Source organism: Spinacia oleracea, chromosome 2 (genome assembly GCF_020520425.1).
Source record: "Spinacia oleracea cultivar Varoflay chromosome 2, BTI_SOV_V1, whole genome shotgun sequence".
In the NCBI taxonomy this organism is placed as follows: domain Eukaryota; kingdom Viridiplantae; phylum Streptophyta; class Magnoliopsida; order Caryophyllales; family Amaranthaceae; genus Spinacia; species Spinacia oleracea.
The window spans coordinates 13,874,067-13,888,471 of NC_079488.1; the positions used below are offsets into that span (position 1 = coordinate 13,874,067).

The 14,405-nt window shown below is 38.7% G+C and overlaps 1 long non-coding RNA gene across 1 annotated transcript; it reads left to right on the top strand.

Annotated features, from left to right (window-relative positions):
• The first annotated feature begins 12,858 nt into the window (after nucleotides 1-12,858).
• LOC110781696 (uncharacterized) lies at nucleotides 12,859-13,901 on the top strand. Its single transcript, XR_008926941.1, has 4 exons — nucleotides 12,859-13,224; nucleotides 13,340-13,498; nucleotides 13,581-13,697; nucleotides 13,806-13,901. It is a non-coding gene; the product is annotated as an uncharacterized lncRNA (long non-coding RNA).
• The last annotated feature ends 504 nt before the right edge of the window (nucleotides 13,902-14,405 follow it).

The following is a 14,405-nucleotide window of genomic DNA, read 5'->3' on the forward strand; positions in this document are numbered from 1 at the left end:
GCGTACCATCAAATAGTTGTAATTAGTTTAATTATAGCTTATCCTATTTGAAGAAAATGGCGCCTCCCACGGAGATTTTCAAGACGGACTTTGAAGTTGAAGCTTCAAGATGAAGTCGGGCCATACTAGATCACATTTATCTTATGCATGTTTTAAGTTATTTATAGATTTTAAATATGTCTTAAATATGCATGAGATCAAAGCTTGCTTATGTTGCATGATTAAGGATTTTAGTTCACTTAAAATCTAACCAACATAGTAAGAGCCTTAAGTTCCAAACTTAAAAATTGAGTTAAAAGGTGCCATGCCAAAATAACACTTACTTGGATATCCTTTCTTCATCGATCTTAGTAATAGTTTTCCGCCATAGCGAGGTGTTACTTATCGATACTAAAGGGGTAAGGTACACAAATAATTGTGAGTACATGTTAGTTTTGGTGAAACTCAACGATATAAGTAAGGAGTCCTTTTATGTCGTGGCAAAATCGATAGGTTTACCTAATAAGTTCTTAGACGTGCCTATCAACCAAGAGTAGTTTCTAGACTATTAGCAAAAGGCTTTTGCTTACCTAAAAGATTTTAGAATTGAGTCTAAATACATAATGTGCTTAATTCTTCAATGGATTTTAGGATCTTGGAATCATTTTATTCACACCTGCCGGAACACATAACTTGAATAAAATGCTTAATGAACATTGAATTATGCATGCATGCTAGAATTTAAGTTTATTAAGAGAAACTGTGAATGGTTATTTATTTGTTTATTCTTTTTCAATTGTAGTTTTAATTATGGCAAACAAAAATTCATTCAACATTCGATCAATTCTCGAAAAGGAGAAGTTGAGCGGGAAAAACTTCCTTGACTGGCAAAGGAACTTGCAAATAGTTCTTATGCAGGAAGAAAAGGAGTATGTCCTGGAAGAGGCGATGCTTGAAGCCGCAGGCGACGGGGTCACTCAGGCAGCCCTCAATCGTTGGATTGATGCTAACAAGGATGTGAAATGTCTAATGCTTGCAAGCATGAGTGCAGATCTACAGAAAACGTTCATCAACTCAGATGCTTTCACGATCATCAGTGAGTTAAAGAACATGTTCCAAGATCTGGCTCGAGTCGAAAGATTCGAGACTCATAGGCAAATTCTTGAGACCAAGCTTAAGAAAGGCGAGCCCGTAAGTCCACATGTTCTCAAAATGATTGGACTCATTGAGAATATGAGTCGGCTGGATCAGCAATTCTCTCAGGAAATGGCTGTAGACACCATCCTCCATTCTCTTCATAACGGGTATGATCACTTCAAACTGAACTACAGTATGAATAGTCTGGACAAAACACTCACTGAGCTTCACGGTATGCTGAAGACCGCTGAAAAGACGCTCAAAAGTGATAAGAAAGATGTGCTTATGGTACGTGGGGGCAAGTTCAAGAAATCTGGAAAGAAGAGGATTGCTAAGAAAGGTGGCAACAAGGCCAGCCAAACTAAGCAACCAGCTGGCGCCAAATCTGAAAAGAGGAAGGTCAGTCAACCCACTTCTAAATCTAAATGCTTCTACTGCAAGAAGAAGGGGCATTGGAAGAGAGATTGCTTGAAGCTAAAGGAAGATCAGAAGAACGTAACAGTCGTTCCATCTTCAGGTATTTTCGTTATAGACTGTACACTTGTTAATTCAACTTCTTGGGTATTAGATACAGGTTGTGGCTCACACTTATGTTCCAATTCTCAAGGACTAAGAAGAAGTAGAAAGTTAAGCAAGGGTGAAGTCGACCTACGAGTGGGAAATGGAGCAAGGATTGCTGCATTAGCTGTAGGAACTTATTATTTGTCGTTGCCCTCTGGGCTAGTTTTGGAACTGGAAGAGTGTTTCCATGTTCCAAGTCTTACTAAAAACTTCATTTCAGTTTCTTGCTTAGATGCTAAGGGATTTTCCTTTTTAATAAAAGACAATAGTTGTTCGTTTTATTTTAAAGAGATATTTTATGGATCTGCTAGATTAGTCAATGGACTTTATTTATTAGATCATGACAAACAAGTTTATAACATAAATACCAAAATGGCCAAAAAGGATGATTCAGATCTCACCTATCTGTGGCATTGTCGATTAGGCCATATTAACTTGAAACGCATGGAAAGACTTCAAAAGGAAGGAATTCTAGAACCATTTGACTTAGAGGATTATGGTAAGTGCGAATCATGTTTACTTGGCAAAATGACAAAGCAACCTTTCTCTAAAGTTGGAAAAAGAGCAACTGAACTATTGGGTTTAATCCATACAGATGTATGTGGACCAATGAGTATAAATGCTAGAGGTGGTTTCAGCTACTTTATCACTTTCACTGATGACTTCAGTAGATATGGTTATTTCTACCTAATGAAGCATAAGTCTGAATCCTTTGATAAATTCAAGGAATTTCAGAGTGAAGTAGAGAATCAATTAGGCAAGAAGATTAAGGCACTGCGGTCTGATAGAGGCGGTGAATATCTGAGCTATGAATTTGATGACCATCTGAAAGAATGTGGAATTCTATCAGAATTGACTCCTCCTGGAACACCACAATGGAACGGTGTGTCGGAACGGAGGAACAGAACCTTGCTAGACATGGTTAGGTCAATGATGGGTCAGGCCGAACTTCCAATAGAATTTTGGGGACATGCACTAAATACATCTGCACTCACTATAAATAGAGCTCCGTCTAAAGCTGTTGAAAATACTCCATATGAGTTATGGTTTGGAAAGCCTCCAAAAGTGTCTTTTCTTAAGATTTGGGGATGTGAAGTATACGTCAAAAGATTAATTTCAGACAAACTTCATCCAAAATCTGACAAATGTATCCTTGTGGGCTATCCAAAGGAAACAAAGGGGTATTACTTCTACAATACATCTGAGAACAAGGTGTTTGTTGCTCGAGATGGTATCTTTTTGGAAAAGGATCACATTTCCAAAATGACAAGTGGGAGAAAAGTAGACCTCGAAGAAATTCGAGTCGAACAACAAACTCTAGAGAATGCTCAAGATGACATTCAAGATGAAACTCAGAGATCTTTAGAAGTATCTGGTGAGAATCATGGTCAATCTAGAGATGTAACCCCGCGTAGATCGCAGAGATATAGATCTTAACAGGAAAGGTACTTAGGTATTTTGACGAACGAGAGCTATGACGTTCTATTACTTGAAAGTGATGAACCTGCAACTTACAAACAAGCTATGACGAGCCCTAGCTCCATGCAATGGCAAGAAGTCATGCAATCTGAATTAGACTCCATGTCAGAAAACCAAGTATGGGATTTGGTCGATTTGCCAGATGGCTACCAAGCCATTGGAAGCAAATGGGTTTTCAAACTGAAAAAGGACAAGGATGGAAAACTTGAAGTTTTCAAAGCTAGATTGGTTGCAAAAGGTTACAGGCAAGTCCACGGTGTGGATTACGATGAAACCTTTTCACCAGTTGCAATGCTAAAGTCTATTCGGATAATGTTAGCAATCGCTGCATATTACGATTACGAAATATGGCAGATGGATGTCAAAACCGCTTTCTTAAACGGCGTTTTAACAGAAACTGTGTTTATGACACAGCCTGAAGGTTTTGAGGATCCAAAGAATGCTAAAAACGTATGCAAGCTAAAGAAATCAATCTACGGATTGAAGCAGGCATCCAGGAGCTGGAATATACGTTTTGATGAAGCAGTTAGTGACTTTGGTTTCATCAAGAACGCAGACAAATTTTGTGTATACAAGAAGGTCAGTGTGAGAAAAATTGCTTTCCTAGTATTATATGTCGACGACATATTACTTATCGGAAATGACATTCCTATGTTGAACTCTGTCAAGATTTGGCTTGGGAAATGCTTTTCGATGAAGGATCTAGGAGAAGCACAGTACATATTGGGCATCAAGATTTACAGAGATAGATCTAAAAAGATGATTGGACTTAGTCAAAGCACTTATATCAATAAGGTGCTTGATAGGTTCAAGATGGCAGACTCCAAGCGAGGCTACCTACCCATGTCTCATGGAATAACTCTAAGCAAGACTCAGTGCCCAAAAACACTTGATGAGCGTAGACGAATGAATGGGATTCCGTATGCATCATTGATTGGTTCAATTATATATGCTATGATATGTACACGCCCGGATGTTGCGTACGCACTCAGTGCTACGAGCAGATACCAGTCAGACCCAGGAGAGGCACATTGGACTGCAGCCAAGAACATTCTGAAGTACCTGAAAAGGCACAAAGATGACTTCCTGGTCTATGGTGGAGATGATGAATTAATGGTTAAAGGCTATACGGACGCAAGTTTCCAAAGCGATAAAGATGATTTCAGATCACAGTCTGGGTTTGTCTTCTGCCTCAACAGAGGAGCAGTAAGCTGGAAAATGTTAGGTTATGATACATATGACAAAACATAAATCATGCGGAAAAACCTTAATGCCAGGAAACATATTATTTACACATAATCATTTAGCATAATTTAGGTGCATACACTTTGTAGCGTGCCCTCCCTAGCTGCGCCTGAACCGAACAAGAACAAGTCTTCAGGACTCCAAGTGTCGTCCCTCCGTAGATAGTCCACAGTACGTCCGGATCCGCCTCAAGTTTGACCAACTAGAATCGCCCTTAAGTTTACTAGGAATTTTCGGCTATTGTGTAGCAAGTGTATGGCTGAATTTTCTTTCAAAACTTACCTTTAGAATACTTCAATTGTATCTATAAATTATGACCCTAGGCTCTTATTTATAGAGGTATGGAAGGGAATTGGAATCCTACTAGTATACGAATTAATTAAACTAGAATCCTATAAGAACTCTAATTAATTAATTTATCCTTTGAGGATTAGGAATTTAATCATATACCAAATCCTAATAGCTTTAGGAATCGTGCATGAACACAAACACACACACGCACGGCAGCCCATGAGGGGCACCTATGCGCGCGCGCGCTCAGCCCACGCCACGAGGCCCACAACGCAGCCATGGCCTTGGCGCGCGCTGGGCCTGCCTTGCGGTGGGCCTGGGGGCTGCCTTGGCTTGGCGTGTGGCGCGCGTTTGGCTTGCTGGGCGATGGCCCTAGTTCGTGATTGGCCTTCGTCCGGCAGGCCTTCGTCCGATGCTTATTCGTACGATACGCTTCCGATTAAATTCCCGGTTCCGGAATTCATTTCCGATACAAACAATATTTAATATTTCCGATTCCGGATTTAATTTCCGTTTCGAACAAATATTTAATATTTCCGTTTCCGGAATTATTTTCCGATTCCGATAATATTTCCGATTCTGACAATATTTCCGTTTCCGGCAATATTTCCGATTCCGGCAATATTTCCATTCCCGATAAAATTTTCCGACACGTACCATGTTTCCGTTTCCGGCAACATCTACGACTTGGATAATATTTATATTTCCAATACGATCCATATTTCCGTTTCCGGTAATATCATCATTTCCGGAGTATTCTTTTCTTGCTTGTGACGATCTCAGCTCCCACTGAAACCAAGATCCGTCGATTCCGAATATCCATAGATGGAGTATTTAATGCCATTAATACTTGATCCGTTTACGTACTATTTGTGTGACCCTACGGGTTCAGTCATGAGTAAGCCGTGGATTAATATAATTAATTCCACTTGAACTGAAGTGGCCTCTAGTCAGGCATTCAGCTCACTTGATCTCACTGAATTATTAACTTGTTAATTAATACTGAACCGCATTTATTAATTAGACTTAATATTATATGCATACTTGGACCAAGGGCACTATTTCCTTCAGTCTCCCACTTGTCCTTAGGGACAAGTGTGCATTACCTAATTCCTTTGTCGCTCGATGCTTGCTCTTGAACATAAGGTAAGAGTTGTCATCCTTATTATGTCCAGAGGTGTTTCTCAGTTTCAGAGTTCAATTGATCAAATAAGACAGATAATCATAGCCTATGATCCATCTGAGCACGGCCATGCATTTCACAGTTTCTAGCTCTCCGAGTGGCCTTGTACAACTTTTAGCATCTCATCCCGATTTATGGGAGGACAATCCCAATCTTGCGATCTTGAGATTAGACTTCGTTTGATAGGTGATTACCTGAGCGTTGCCTTTATAGCCTCCTTTTACGGTGCGACGGTTGGTCAACGTCAAAGTAACCAGTTCTCAAACAAGTAATCTCAAATCACTCAGGTATTGAGGATTTAGTGTCTAATAATTTTAATGAAATTTACTTATGACAGATTTTCATCTCTTACAGTAAATTTTCATAGGTCTGTCCGATACTAGTCTTCCCAAAGTAAGTATCTATACAAATGATTTTGACATTGCCATGTCCACATAGTTCAAGAAATAGAACTACTAGTCATCTTGCATTCTAGTCGTCTAACGTTTTCTATGCGTCCAATTTTATAGAAAACTCTGACCATGGACCATTTTCAACCTTTGACATTCAAGTTCACTTGATAGACATTTCTTAGTCACAGGACTGGTCCTGACAGTCTATATTGAATATATCGTCAAATTGAAGGGACTCATCATTTAATAAACCACAAATTAAATGGAAAAATGAATTCTATTCATTTATTGTGAATGATTTAACCAATAATGTTTTACAAAGATTTAAACTCTAAAACTTTAAAACATTAAATAAGGACGTCAAAGCCATTCTCCAATATGCTTGATTCCCATAGCTGCAGTGTGTGAGTTGTGCTTCGCCTGCGGCAGAGGTTTAGTCAATGGATCTGATATGTTGTCATCAGTTCCAATCTTGCTTATCTCGACTTCTTTTCTTTCAACGAACTCTCGTAGAAGGTGAAATCTACGAAGTACATGCTTGAGTCTTTGGTGGTGTCTAGGCTCCTTTTCCTGTGCAATAGCTCCGTTATTATCACAATACAGGGCTATTGGTCATTTAATGGAGGGGACTACACCAAGTTCACCTATGAACTTCCTTAGCCATATAGCTTCCTTTGCTGCTTCATGTGCAGCAATGTACTCCGCTTCAGTTGTAGAATCCGCAATGGTGCTTTGCTTAGCACTTTTCCAGCTTACTGCACCTCCGTTGAGGCAGAAGACAAACCCAGACTGTGATCTGAAATCATCTTTGTCGGTTTGGAAACTTGCGTCCGTATAGCCTTTAACAATTAATTCATCATCTCCACCATAGACTAGGAAGTCATCTTTGTGCCTTTTCAGGTACTTCAGAATGTTCTTGGCAGCAGTCCAATGTGCCTCTCCTGGGTCTGACTGGTATCTGCTCGTAGCACTGAGTGCGTACGCAACATCCGGGCGTGTACATATCATAGCATATATAATTGAACCAATCAATGATGCACACGGAATCCCATTCATTCGTCTACGCTCATCAAGTGTTTTTGGGCACTGAGTCTTGCTTAGAGTTATTCCATGAGACATGGGTAGGTAGCCTCGCTTGGAGTCTGCCATCTTGAACCTATCAAGCACCTTATTGATATAAGTGCTTTGACTAAGTCCAATCATCTTTTTAGATCTATCTCTGTAAATCTTGATGCCCAATATGTACTGTGCTTCTCCTAGATCCTTCATCGAAAAGCATTTCCCAAGCCAAATCTTGACAGAGTTCAACATAGGAATGTCATTTCCGATAAGTAATATGTCGTCGACATATAATACTAGGAAAGCAATTTTTCTCACACTGACCTTCTTGTATACATAAGATTCGTCTGCGTTCTTGATGAAACCAAAGTCACTGACTGCTTCATCAAAACGTATATTCCAGCTCCTTGATGCCTGCTTCAATCCGTAGATTGATTTCTTTGGCTTGCATACCTTTTTAACATTCTTTGGATCCTCAAAACCTTCAGGCTGTGTCTGAAGGAAATAATGCCCTTGGTCCAAGTATGCATTCAATATTAAGTCTAATAAATGCGGTTCAGTATTAATTAACAAGTTAATAATTCAGTGAGATCAAGTGAGCTGAATGCCTAGCTAGAGGCCGCTTCAGTTCAAGTGGAATTAATGATATTAATCCACAGCTTACTCTTGACTGAACCCGTAGGGTCACACAAATAGTACGTAAACGGATCAAGTATTTAATGGCATTAAATACTCCATCTATGGATATTCGGAATCGACGGATCTTGGTTTCAGTGGGAGCTGAGATCGTCACAGGCAAGAAATGAATACTCCGGAAACGATGATATTGCCGGAAACGGAAATATGGATCGTATCGGAAATATAAATATTATCCAAGTCGTAGATGTTGCCGGAAACGGAAACAGGGTACGTATCGGAAAATATTATCGGAAATGGAAATATTGCCGGAATCGGAAATATTGCCGGAAACGGAAATATTGTCAGAATCGGAAATATTATCGGAATCGGAAAATAATTCCGGAAACGGAAATATTAAATATTTGTCCGAAACGGAAATTAATTCCGGAATCGGAAATATTAAATATTGTTCGTATCGGAAATGAATTCCGGAATCGAGAATTTAATCGGAAGCGTATCGTACGAATTAGCATCAGACGAGGCCTGCCAGACGAAGGCCCAGCACGAAGCCGGGCCATCGCCCAGCAAGCCAAGCGCAACAACCACACGCCAAGCATGCGACCAGGCCCAGCGCAAAAGCCAGGCCCAGCCGAAGCTTGGGCGCGCGCGCGGGGCTGCGACGAGTGGGCTGGCGCTGTGCGTGGGCCGCAAGGCCTGCGTGCGGTGCTAGCGTATTACTCGAAGTGTGTTACTCGAATCCTAAGGCTACCGGGATTCGTCATATGATTAAATCTAATCCTAAAAGATTTAGTTTATTTAATTAGAGTCCTAATAGGATTATAATTAAATAAATTAGTATCCTAATAGGATTCCAAATCCTTTTCCATAACTCTATAAATAGGTGCCTAGGGTCACATATTTACAACGAGTTTTTCAAGTATTCAAAGTGAGTTTTTGAGAGAAAAATTCAGTCACACAATTGCCTAAAAGTGCCGAAAATAATAGTACCTTAAGGGCGATTCTAGTTGGTCAATCTTAAGGCGGATCCGGACGTGCTGTGGACTATCTACGGAGGGACGACACTTGGAGTCCTAAAGACTTGTTCTTGTTCGGTTCGGGCGCAGCTAGGGAAGGCACGCAACAAAGAGTATGCATCTAAACTATGCTAAATGATTATGTGTAAATAATATGTATTCCTGGCTTAATGGTTGTTTCCGCATGATTTATGAAATGTCATATGTATCATAACCTAACAAAATTGTCCCTTTTATTTGGCGATGAGGCCTAGAAGGATGTCTTATTTTTTTGGTCAATTCCATTAGCCCAAACACAAAACCAAAAAGAATCCCTCAATTACCCTCATGATTGGAATTTTCTCAAAATACAATTATCAAAGAGAATCCCTAACAATTTACTACAAAAAACCATTTTGATCCATTCAAGTCGCCAATCAGGACGCACATTTTCGTTGAAACCGTCTTATTCAGAAGACCTTTATGGTAATCACTAATCGGTGTGATTGCCTCAACCCTAAGTGGATCATTTTGATTCTTAAAGTGAATTGATTAAGGATCACAAAACCTTATTCTGAGCAAAATAAACCCAATATTATTATCCCTCAAACCCAAATGGAATTGGCCATTTAAAGTGAGACATTTTTCCGAACTACGATGTTTTGATCCAAGAGTGGATTTGAACCCCATGATGATCGGTATGTAGTGCAACTTCAATGCTCAAACCTACCATGCGTTAATAATCTTTTCTTGGCTTAATGAAACCTTTTTTAGTATGCTTCAGTGTGTATGACAATGTGAAACCTATGTGTAAATAATGCCGAACCCAGAATTCTCAAATTCGAAGCCTAACTATGACTTTTCGGAGGTTTTAGTTTTTCGAATGCAAATTTTCGTAAATTTAAGATGTTAAATTAAATATTTGCGATTCTTGTTGATAAATCTTGAATTTTTGATTGACCTACTGTATATGTTTAACAAGTTTGAATGCCCAGCTTTGTTAATTATGCAATCTAATTTGTAATTATGATTAAATTGTTGAAAATTAGAATAATTTAGAATTAATTTGATTTTCATAATTAATTATAATTTAATTAGATACCTATGATTAAAAACCACCATAAAAATTGTAAATTTATGATAAATTTTAAATTTTTATGACCTAGGCTTGAATCCATGTTAATCGGAAATCAATTGAATAATAAATTTTCGATTTTTCGCCCTAAAATTAAGAAATTAATATTATTTATTAATTTGTCATTAATTTTAAATATAAATTTTTTAAATTTTATGCGATTCGTTCATATAACTTGCACGCACAAAGCAATGGACGCTACGTGTTACCCTTAAGGGATGTTGTATAGTGCGGGCATGTGACGACGAGCAAGGGAGCTCGTCGCCCATGCGGCACGAATGCAATGAGCAAGGCCATGGTGCACGAGCACAAGGCAGCAGCCCTGCCTTGTGTCGTGTGCTATGAGCAATGGACGAATGGGCGAGGGCGAAAGCAAGGCAAAGCAGTCGCGTGTGGCCAGCAAGCGAGCTGCGCCACAGCGCGCACTGCCTCGCGCAAGCGCGCGCAGCGAGCGCTGGCGAGCGCGCGCAGCGAGCGCTGGCTCGCATCAAGCGAGCGCTGGCGAGCGAACGCAGCGAGCGATGGCTCGCGTGCATCGAGCGCTGGCGCGCGCGCAGCGAGCACCAGCTCGCGTGAGGCCTTGCGAAGGAAAGCAGCAGCAGCCATGCGACGCAGCGCATGGGCTGCGCGCACATGGCCAGCGATGGCTGTGTGCGTGTGGCCCATGGGCGTGCGATGCGTGGGATTGTTACGTTGCGATTGGATCGTTTTGAAATTTTAATTTGAAATTTTCAGTTTACGTAATTTTAATTAATTTTAAAATTAATAATTTAAATTATTTCCTTGGATTTTAATTTTGAATATTGTAATTATAATAAATTTTATTTATTCTAATTATTTTACTAAAATTAAAATCATGAATTAATTTAAATACGACTGAAATTAAATTAAACTTTTTGGATTCAATTATAAATTTATATGAGCTTTAAATTTTAATTAAATTTGTATGTTTCCGGTTAGACTAGAAATACATTTTTATGTTTAAAATTAGTAAAGCATATGAATTTATTGGTTTAAGTGGGAGCCCTTTTAGTCATAAACTCTTGATTAGGTCTACAAATCCTTAAGGTTAAAACAACTTGATTAGAATTAATAAGGACTGAATAATTGGTAGATTATTGGTGCCCTTGATTAATTGCTGCAAATGTTTACGTGATGCATAATGTGTTTTACTAACCAGCTATGTGGGCCATTCATGATAATGAATGGGTGAATGGTATATATTGTATATGTACTGTTTTGCAGGTTATGAAGTGACTAGTATGGCCCAAATAGGATAGAAAATATGGTCTGCGTACCATTAATTTAAATGTAATTGGTCTAAAGTACCAAAGTTGTTTTTCAATTCAAATATGGTCTGCGTACCATCAAATTGTTGTAATTAGTTTTAATTATAGATTATCCTATTTGAAGAAAATGGTGCCTCCCACGGAGATTTTCAAGACGTACTTTGAAGTTAAAGCTTCAAGATGAAGTCGGGCCATACTAGATCACATTTATCTTATGCATGTTTTAAGTTATTTATTGCTTTAAATATGTCTTAAAATGCATGAGATTACGGCTTGATTATGTTGCATGATTAAGGATTTTAGTTCACTTAAAATCTAACCAACATAGTAAGAGCCTTAAGTTCCAAACTTAAAAATTGAGTTAAAAGGTGCCATGCCAAAATATACACTTGCTTGGATATCCTTTACATCAATCTAGTAATAGTTTTCGCTCAGCGAGGTGTTACTTATTGGTCCTAAAGGGGCAAGGTACACAAATAATTGTGAGTACATGTTAGTTTTGGTGAAACTCAACGATATAAGTAAGGAGTCCTTTTATGTCGTGGCAAAATCGATAGGTTTACCTAATAAGTTCTTAGACATACCTATCAACCAAGAATAGTTTCTAGACTATTAGCAAAAGGCTTTTGCTTACCTAAGATGTTTTAGGATTAAGTCGACAAACTGTGCTTAGTTCTTCAATGATTTTAGGATCTTGGAATCATTTTATTCACACCTGTCGGAACACATAATTCGAATAAAATGCTAATGACTTGTTTAAATTGCATGATTGCTTTCATTTTCAAGTTATTATTCATGATAAATGTTTAGACTTTGCATGCTTCAATGTATGTTTTAATTATTGTTTATAATTAAATATCTTGCACTGCAATAAATCCTTTTAGAAAGGTAACAGTAAATTTCCTCGATTGGTAGTGAATCCAAGAACGATTCACGGAAATGAGAGAAAGTGAGCAATTTAAAATGTACGTTTCTTATAGCGACTTTTATGGTTGTTTTCGAACATCAAAGTCGAATGGCAAACCAATTGGTGCTTGTGAATTCAAAATACACTGCAGTTTTGAGATCATAAATCATTGAGTTTAATACGCTCAGCTTTACCAATGGTTAACAACCTAATATCTTTGTCCATTTAATTCTCGAATGAGTCTAGTCCCTAGACATTCGAATAGATCGATGCTTAGAGAACCTTAGAAGCTTCTGGTAAGATCATCTAGTTGAAACTTAATATTCAACATAAATTAAATGGTAAGAACCTTGTTGGGGTGACATTGGACATGTCTAACAAAGTATAAAAGTCAACACTAACACTAGTAGAAAAAACCCCTGTTGCAACCCCCTTGTTGCAGCGTACATGTAATAATACGCTTCAACAACCAGTAGGTCAACGCGGGTCAAACTTTATAAAGGGTTGTTGCAGCGTACAAATAAATTGCCCGCAGCAAGAGAGTTTTTTGCAGCGTACAAAGTAAAAGCCCCCTGCAATAGCCCATTTATTTTGCAGCGTACAGATAAAAGCCCGCTGCAATAAAAAAATTTCGCTGCAAAGCTAATTAAGAAAAACATTTCGGATCTCAAACCTAAGGACGCTCATACTCCCTCTTCTTCCCTCAGCTTTCCCTGCGTACTCTCTCACCTCCTCATTCTTCTTCTTCTTCATCTGCTCTCTTTCTCTCTCCTAAATCCGTTTCTTCTCCGCCATTTTTTGGGTTTTTTGCAAGTAATTGTTGAAATTGGGTGACAATTCGTCTTGGTTTTTGTGAAAATTTGCTCGACTCTTTCTCTCCAAACATCTGGCCTTCGACCTCAGCCTTCGAACTCAGCCGCCTTCGAAATTGAGGAGGTATAGTTTTCTAACTTTTTGTATTTGTTTTTCCCTAATTTTGTATTTTTAGGGTTTGCTTTCAGTCAATTCTTGATTTTTTCCCTAATTTCGTATTTTGGGGCGTCTGCTGCAGATAATGTTGCAGAGCAGAGTCATGCTTGCAGCTCACATGACTGCTCATCAACTCCTTCTACTTCCACATCTTCGCCTTTTCCTTCACCCTCTGCTATCAATCAACAACCATTCTTACATGTTCATAGCAGTTTGGGAAACCATTCTTCTTTCATGCCAGGTTTTATTTCTGTATTTGTCTTGTTTGTTCAGTTAGTATTTTCCATTTGTTTCTGTGTTTAGATAATGTTTATGCTTTGTAGAAATGGAGATGATGAAAGAGAGATTTGCGAAGCTGCTGCTTGGCGAAGACATGTCTGGCTCTGGTAAAGGTGTTAGCACGGCGTTGGCTATTTCAAATGCTATTACGAATTTATGTGGTAAGTCTAAAATACTTGCAGATGTCATTACAAACACTCATTTTAATAGAGAAATGAATTCCTGTTCTTGAAATAGAATTTGTGTTTGTAATTTGTTCAAAATGGTAGCCACATTATTTGGGCAACTATGGAGATTGGAACCTGTGCCGCCTGAAAAGAAAGCAATGTGGAGAAGAGAGATGGAATGGCTTCTCTGTGTTGGTGATCACATCGTTGAATTAATTCCCACTTGGCAAAAATTTCCCAACGGAAGCAAGCTAGAGGTATAATTAACCAGAATACCACCAATTTTTTAAATTTTCTGTGCATTTCTATCGGACTTAGCTTAAAAAATTACTATTCCCTCTGTCTCTGTTGAATAAGCCACATTTGGTCAGTGGTTGTTTTAAAGAATTCAATTAAACTACCATTACTTTCTTTCTTCCTATTATTTATAGGCAAAGAAATTATTTACTTGTTTGAGAATGGTGAGAGTGCGAATGACAGAGTTCTAGGGATGTTGGAGGGTAACAACGGTACAAAGTTTAGGTCATGAGAAGGATTTCGATTCTCTTTGCTGTATATGAAGCAAGGAAGTTTTGTGATGGGTGGCAATATAAATGGCCTATGAGGTTGTGCTTGAGAAATAAGGATCCCTATCTCCACTTTCCTAAACTCTGGTGGGGATTGAGGCTATCTCCTTGCAACTACCATGTTTGGAGTCAAACT